Source organism: Octopus sinensis, linkage group LG10 (genome assembly GCF_006345805.1).
Source record: "Octopus sinensis linkage group LG10, ASM634580v1, whole genome shotgun sequence".
In the NCBI taxonomy this organism is placed as follows: Eukaryota; Metazoa; Mollusca; class Cephalopoda; order Octopoda; family Octopodidae; genus Octopus; species Octopus sinensis.
The window spans coordinates 100,699,616-100,708,355 of NC_043006.1; positions in this window are offsets into that span (position 1 = coordinate 100,699,616).

Below are 8,740 nucleotides of genomic sequence, written 5' to 3' on the forward strand. Positions count from 1 at the left end.
TGTGCAATGAGCAATTAAATACGAAATATTGCAAAATCTACGAAAACAAAACTACTCCACTGCACCAACGACTTTCGCAAACATTTTTTTCACGTTCAAAATTATCGATGCATGGCATAAGTCAACATAGGTAGCTGTTACCTGTTGGGTAACTACATCCTTCAAAATATTCCATGCTCCCCGAAATTCGCTAACACTGCTCCTGATGTGTCCCTTTCCCCTGCTAGCCTTGTGCAAAGATTTGAAGCCATAATTATTATCTCTTTACTACAGGTTTTGTTGGATCTCCTGGTGTCTTGCATGCCTAACGGGCTTACTACCTGCAACCTACCGTACAATGCTAATCGTTCTTTTCAGCTATCTAATACTTTCCTGATTATTCTGGCCATGCCATGGAGGCAAACCTTTTGTAACAGTTCTACTGGGCACCCTATTCCAATTTCCTTTACATTCCTCTTGATACCTTCTGATAGTGTTCCCAAGGACCTAACAATAATTGGCGCTATCTTCACCTTCTCCATCGTACTTAAGAGTGTTCTATCTATCTGTCTATCTATCTATCTATCTATCTATCTATCTATCTATCTATCTATCTATATTTCCGTATTCCCTTTTGACTATTCGTGGGTCAAAGGGACATGCAACATCAACTATATAGCATACGAACCGCACCTTGTCCACCACCTCTAGGTCCTGCATGTTATGCTCTAACACCTTATCAGAATGTATACTGGGGATAAGGGAAAAAAACTGCAAAATGAAAAGCGTGATACAAAACTAAAAGTGAAAAAATTAGAAGAGACACAGAAACCAGCAGACTATCATACACCTACACACATAACACCAACACAACTACAAACATCCCCGACACTACAAACAACACCAATATTACAAACACTCCATAAACGAAAACACAACAGTCGAGACCAATAACATGAACAGTATTCCCAAGGCATCGCTAATTACATGGTCATATGTACAAACAAGAACTTATTAAAACATATTCAAAAATAAACAGATATTATTCTGAATTATTCTAAATTATTCTAAATCAACGTATCATATCCCTAATCACAGCAAAAGTATGTAAACAATACAGCAAATTTACTACAAACTGAAAACAAAATATCTCAAAAGAAAGGGAGGTTTCTGTGGGGCCATAAACAAAAGACTACAAAGAAATACTTGTGGAGACACACACAAATAGCCAGAAGGATAGAACACCTCTCTCTCTCTCTCTCTCTATCTATCTCTATCTCTATCTCTCTCTCTCTATCTCTCTCTCTCTCTCTCTCTCTCTCTCTCCCCACAAGAATAAGGTGAGTCTATTCATTCTCCTTCTCTCTAACAAACATAGTCTTACTCAAAATAAGCAGTATAAACGCACGCGGCCTGGGGTTACCTTGGAAACAGACCCACGTACTCTATGACCTCCTGCCACAATTCGGTTTTTGGAGGACCAAAATGGATGCATAGTATTCGACCCGAGTAGGTGTGTGCGACATTTCAGAAGCACTTCGTTCAACGTTTTAGGACAAACTTTGCCTTCCCAGGTCTCAATGGTAAAATTTTCTTGATAGTAATCAAATAACATCAACAAGAATTAAGCTTCAGTTAATAATCTGCTGATCAAGTGTTCTTGTTGTGTGGACGCCCCCAGACGATGAAGTAGGCTAGCCTAATACGTAGATATAGAGGGAGGAGCCTAGACGTCAGGAGTTCAGACTAGAGCAGAGTAGAATAGTAGGAGTCGAGTTGAGTAGAGGTCATCCGAACGTGCGACATAACACTGGCGACGAGGAATTCGTAGCTCACACAACCACTGTGAAGTATTGCGACATAACAGTTCTTCTCATTGGTCGTCTTGGGGACATAGTTGAAGACCTTCGGTGCAAGGGGGACTGAATCCGAAACAAAGCCCAGTGATTACTAAGCGAGTACCTTAACCCGACAGCCATGCTTGCGCCTGTATACTCTTTTACTCTTTTACTCTTTTACTTGTTTCAGTCATTTGACTGCGGCCATGCTGGAGCACCGCCTTAAATCGAGCAACTCGACCGCGGGACTTATTCTGTTGTAAGCCCAGTACTTATTCTATCGGTCTCTTTTGCCGAACCGCTAAGTAACGGGGACATAAACACACCAGAATCGGTTGTCAAGCAATGCTAGGGGGACAAACACAGACACACAAACACATACACACACATATATATATACATATATACGACGGGCTTCTTTCAGTTTCCGTCTACCAAATCCACTCACAAGGCTTTGGTCGGCCCGGGGCTATAGCAGAAGACACTTGCCCAAGATGCCACGCAGTGGGGCTGAACCCGGAACCATGTGGGTGGTTAGCAAGCTACTTACCACACAGCCACTCCTGCGCCTATGTATATGTATACATTTAATAAATATTTTTGAATCTTGTTTACCCCAATAATCATCAGTAATATATCTGAAACTCTTTAATCACTCATTTTTATTACTCTGCATCGTTTAATGTTTTCTTTTCGTTCTATATGTTCACTTTAATGCTAACAAAATCTGTAATACTTCAAATATATAATGCTAAAACAACACAAACACGATTTTATTGCAAGTGAATACAACACACACACACATCCATTTATCATAGTTATGCGCAGATATATCTTATTAATATACAAATATACTTTGTTTTCCAGTTAATTTTAACTCGAGACTTCTATTTGCAAATACATATATAAACATTTATTAATTTCCTATATTTCTGCAATTACACTTAAAAATATCATCTGAAACACATCCATTTTCAAAAGTTTGTGCGTGTGTGTGTGTGTGTGTGTGCGTGTGTGCATGTGTGTGCGTGTGTGTATGCTTGTGTGTACACATGTATATAAATATATATATAATTATTTATACATACATACATACCATACATACATACATACATACATACGTATATATATATATATATATATATATATATATAATTACACGTTTTCATAAATATTTTTACTCACAATTTCCGTTTATATACATTATGAATATAATACATAGAATTATTTTGATTATTTTTATCGTTTTACCATTTCACTCTAAATATTTATAAATATACATCAACAGTACAGAAGTTACCAATCACGCTTGTGTTATAATAGCCATCAGGAATTTATTTCACGGCTTCGTTTCAACGGTTTCACATAACAAAACTAATATTGTTTACTTACAGAGGCGCAGTAAGAGCCGTGTGCTCAATCCACACGCATGCGAGTTCGCGGTTCGATGACAATTAGTGGCACTTTAAAGAAATGTCTTTAATTCAATCACTAAGTTAATATAATTCATTTTATCCCTAGCTTAATTTTATTTTTATTCCTTTCTCCTCGAAACGTAAAAGACTTGTTTTATTTATATTCCTGAGCGCCATACTAATACAATTGTTTGTTTGTATTCCACCTGCCTTCGTCTTTTGTTTATTTTCATAAAGCTTCCCGTTATATATATATATGGCGGTGCCCCAGCATGGCCACAGCTCAAGAGCTGAAACTGGAAAACATAAACATAATATATATATTCACATATATAGCAGATAAAAGGGGATTGAAAATTCAAGCGGAATCCTCACTAAACTCTTGCACGAATACTAAGCTAGTATATATCGGTATATCTGTAGATTGATTATCTGAAGGAAGAGAACTTTCCCTGCAAACTGAAATTCCAGATCAAAAAACTTAGTCACAGATCAGGTATGCATTGAGACGATAAACATTAGTAACATAGTATTACACACACACATGCGCGCGCGCGCATGCATGCATGCATGTATATATACCCTTTACCCTTTTACTTGTTTCAGTCATTTGACTGCGGCCATACTGGAGCACCGCCTTTAGTCGAGCAAATCGACCCCGGGACTTATTCTTTGTAAGCCCAGTAGTTATTATATCGGTCTCTTTTGGCGAACCGCTAAGTAACGGGGACATAAACACACCAGCATCGGTTGTCAAGCAATGCTAGGGGGACAAACACAGACACACAAACACATACACACACATATATATACATATATACGACAGGCTTCTTTCAGTTTCCGTCTACCAAATCCACTCACAAGGCATTGGTCGGCCCGGGGCTACAGCAGAAGACACTTGCCCAAGATGCCACGCAGTGGGACTGAACCCGGAACCATGTGGTTGGTTAGCAAGCTACTTACCACACAGCCACTCCTGCGCCTTATATACATATGTATATATACACACTCCTCAATTTTGATTTTTATGCGCAATCATAGAGACTGAAGTTGCTAACCGTGAGCTATAAAATATTTATTTTCAGTTTAATGAACTTCGACATAGGAAAAGACCCTCAGCAATAAATCATAATGGTTCCTGGAATTTTATTTATTTATAAATACCACAGACTGCTTGAAGCTTCCTATCTACCTATACCTAGATACTTGGATCTTATGATTGCGTACAGAGATCTATATACATATACATATTTTAGATAATAACTTTTCCGAACGCAAAACACCATTAGAACAGCAAAATTATTGGGTAAATTACCCTTACAAAGCGGAAAAAACTGGTCAAAAAATAGACGTGCGATTTGATCCGGTATCCGTCGAAGATTCTGGTTAGGTGTTTTAACATTAAGCTAAACTGCCCGCTGACACAGTCATCCGCAAATTTAGATTCTATAAAGCTAAATACACAACCACGTGTACATACATACATATATACATACATATTTACATACATACATATGTAACACACTGCCTAAATACCAAGCTTGAGAAATTAGGCTTCCCAAAACCAGAAAGGAGAAAGCTAATTCGAAGGCTACAGATCCAATCCATCACTGGAACTGTAAATATCTGTAAAACTTTCCAGAAGTTTATCATTTAAATATATATGAGCATGGCTTGATATGTAACTCTATGCATGAGAATACATACATAACACATGCAAATCTTCAAATACATTCATACATAAAAACAAACAAAAATACCCTGTTGTTGATATTGAAATTCCAATGAAGAAACCTTGGATCTAGGTTAAAAACCGGCTCTTTCTCTATTGGCAAGAAATCTTGAAATAAACTGAATAATAGGCGCAGGAGTGGCTGTGTGGTAAGTACCTTGCTTACAAACCATATGGTTCCGGGTTCAGTTCCAATGCGTGGCACCTTGGGCAAGTGTCTTCTACTTTAGCCTCGGGCCGACCAATGCCTTGTGAGTGGATTTGGTAGGCGGAAACTGAAAGAAGCCCGTCGTATATATGTATATATATATACATGTGTGTGTGCTTGTGTTTGTCCCCCCAACATCGCTTGACAACCGATAGAATAAGTTCCGAGAGAATAAGTACTGGGCTTCCAAAGAATAAGTCCTGGGGTCGACTTGCTCGACTAAAGGCGGTGCTCGAGCATGGCCACAGTCAAATGACTGAAACAAGTAAAAGAGTAGAGTAATGACATACACAGGGAAATATAGTGCTTAATTATTTATTTAAACCATTTTACACTTCTTTCAATAACACGTTTAAAGACATTTTAAATTGAAGGATTGGCCATTTGGAATATTCCTTCAAATGTTCCATCAAAAGTTCATTTTCTTTTCCTTTTTTTTTCGGAAGTATTAGGTGCTACATTTTAGATTTAGGTCCTGATAGCAGTCTACAAATTTCAAAGAAAGATATAAAGATTTCCATCTATGACTGGTTTGAGTTTAACGGCGTATGAAAATATTATATATGAAACAGTCTATCTGATATGCTAATATCGCAGTAAAACCAGGTGATATTACTAGGAGTCATAAGTTATCATAGAGAAGCGTAACATAGAGAGCAGAAACATTTTAACGAGAGATATAGATCACCAAGGAGATATCTGACAATGATCATATATGTGCATGTACAAACATATATATATATAATGTGTGTGTGTGTGTGTGTATGTGTGTGTGTGCGTGTGTGTGTATTTATGTATGTATGTATGTATTTATGTATGTATGTATGTATGTAACACAGTGTAATTATAAACGACACATTTTCGCCATTTCTTCGCAGACTGAAAAAGTGGTGAACAGCTTTAATTGATTTTCGAATCTTGCTGGGTTCTCATGAAGAGGCGTCTACATCATTCAGACAGTCTCCAGAGAAACAAGCAACCAAACTGTTTATATAAGCATCGAAATGTGTATTGTGCGATACAAATAAGATGATATTTTTCGAACGCAGAATTGCCGTTAGAATAGCAGAAAAACAGACAAGAAATCGTGTATAGACATACACATCAACAAACACAAAGAGAAAATATACATACAAATACGTATGTTTGCAGGTATTCACGTATGTGTCTGTGTGTGTATGTGTGTGCGTGTGTGTGTGTGTGTGTATACACAAAACCCATACAAACCCCCATACACACTGTTCAACTACTCCAAACACAATTACACACTCAGCCACAAACAGCTTCTCCCTCGACACACGCGAGCACCTTCTCAGCAGCCGCACCATACACCTTGATTGACACATCCACGCACCATTACCCACACACCCACACACAATCTTCAATAGCGTCACCGCGCATGCCACGATACGAGCACCCCTACACACTGTTCAACTCAGTACACACACCACACACCATCATGCACACTCCCAAACCCACACAAGCACACAATGCCTGAATACAGACAATATACACACACACACACACGCAACACGCAACACGCATGGACACAGGTAACTTTCGCTGACAAACAGACATTCTACCGATGCACACTGTGTGGTCACAGACACACATATCCACACGTGTACACACACCACCTGAACAAGCACACATCAACAGCTAAACACAAGTGTTTGTACACGCACGCAAGCGCAAGAACACACACATACGTACCAATACATATAATGCATATCACTCCACATAATGTACGCACTGAGTCACATACACACATACACACAAACAGACTCACGTAATTTTCAGCTCACCCACACCTATATACTCACAAACACACCTCACATCCATATACATACATACACACCACATACACACTGCCATACACACGCGTGCGCGTGAGTAAATTCGTTCGACCGGGTCACCGTCATTATCTCCCTTTCACTCAACCTCTTTCTTCCGGCTATTTATCATGTTGAACCATTAATCCCTACAATTTCGTTCTCCCCATGTTTTTTTCATTCTCTCTCCTTTTTCTTCCCTCTTAGCCTTTTCTGTAATAGAGCATAGACTTGTTCGTACACCTGTCTTCATGTTTTGTTTCCTGTACATTATATATATATATATATATATATATATATAATATATTTTTTATAGAAGGAGCTTCTACAGGACTAGAACTGTTTCATTCAAAAGAAATCATCAGGAGATGATTTCTTTTGAATGAAACTTTCTAGTCCTGTAGAAGCTCCTTCTATAAAATAAATTAATTTACTCTGCTATGTATTGAGTACCTTATTTACTGTGGTTAACCCCGACTCAACCCGGACCTACATATATATATAATATATATATATATAGGCGCAGGAGTGGCTGTGTGGTAAGTAGCTTGCTAACCAACCACATGGTTCCGGGTTCAGTCCCACTGCGTGGCATCTTGGGCAAGTGTCTTCTGCTATAGCCAGCCCCGGGCCGACCATGCCTTGTGAGTGGATTTGGTAGACGGAACTGAAAGAAGCCTGTCGTATATATGTATATATATATATATATGTGTGTGTGTCTGTGTTTGTCCCCCTAGCAATTGCTTGACAACCGATGCTGGTGTGTTTACGTCCCCGTAACTTAGCGGTTCGGCAAAAGAGACCGATATAATAAGTACTGGGCTTACAAAGAATAAGTCCCGGGGTCGATTTGCTCGACTAAAGGCGGTGCTCCAGCATGGCCTCAGTCAAATGACTGAAACATGTAAAAGAGTAAAAAGAGTAATATATTTCTTTACTACCCACAAGGGGCTAAACACAGAGGGGAAAAACAAGGACAGACATAGGTATTAAGTCGATTACATCGACCCCAGTGCGTAACTGGTACTTAATTTATCGACCCCGAAAGAATGAAAGGCAAGGTCAACCTCGGCGGAATTTGAACTCAGAACGTAACGGCAGACGAAATACGGTTACGCATTTCGCCCGACGTGCTAACGTTTCTGCCAGCTCGCCGTCAATATATATATATATATATATTGAGGTTATGAGAGGGAATGGTGTCAAGAAGATCCAAAGATGTCATATAATGCTGAGTAAGTGCTATGGATGGATTATAGTTAATCTCCAGATTCGGTGATTATGCGAATGAGGAGTTCAACGTAGGTCATATATGAGCATGTGTATATATAAAAAAATTGACAGATTGGGATCAAAATCCATGGCTGCGAAAGATTTCAGAATATTTATAAATAGGTGCTACAGCGGTGTAAGAAAACTATTGCTTAACCAGTTTCTCATACTGTTTCCGATGAAGGAATATATAAAATATCCTGGAAACAGCTGTAAGACCTATTTATAAATGTTCTGAAATCTTTCACAGCCTTGGATTTTTATCGCATTCTGTTACTTTATATATATATATATATCGCTTCTGTATCTGCTTTGCAACATTCTTTTTGTGAATTTATGTGTTGAAGCATATTTTCTTCTGTCTGGGTGGGGGTGGGGGGTCATTCTCTTTTAGTGCTTTATTACTTAACACACTCACCGGTTCGATTTCCATTCATTTATTTTATCTTTTCCTAAAATGTTCT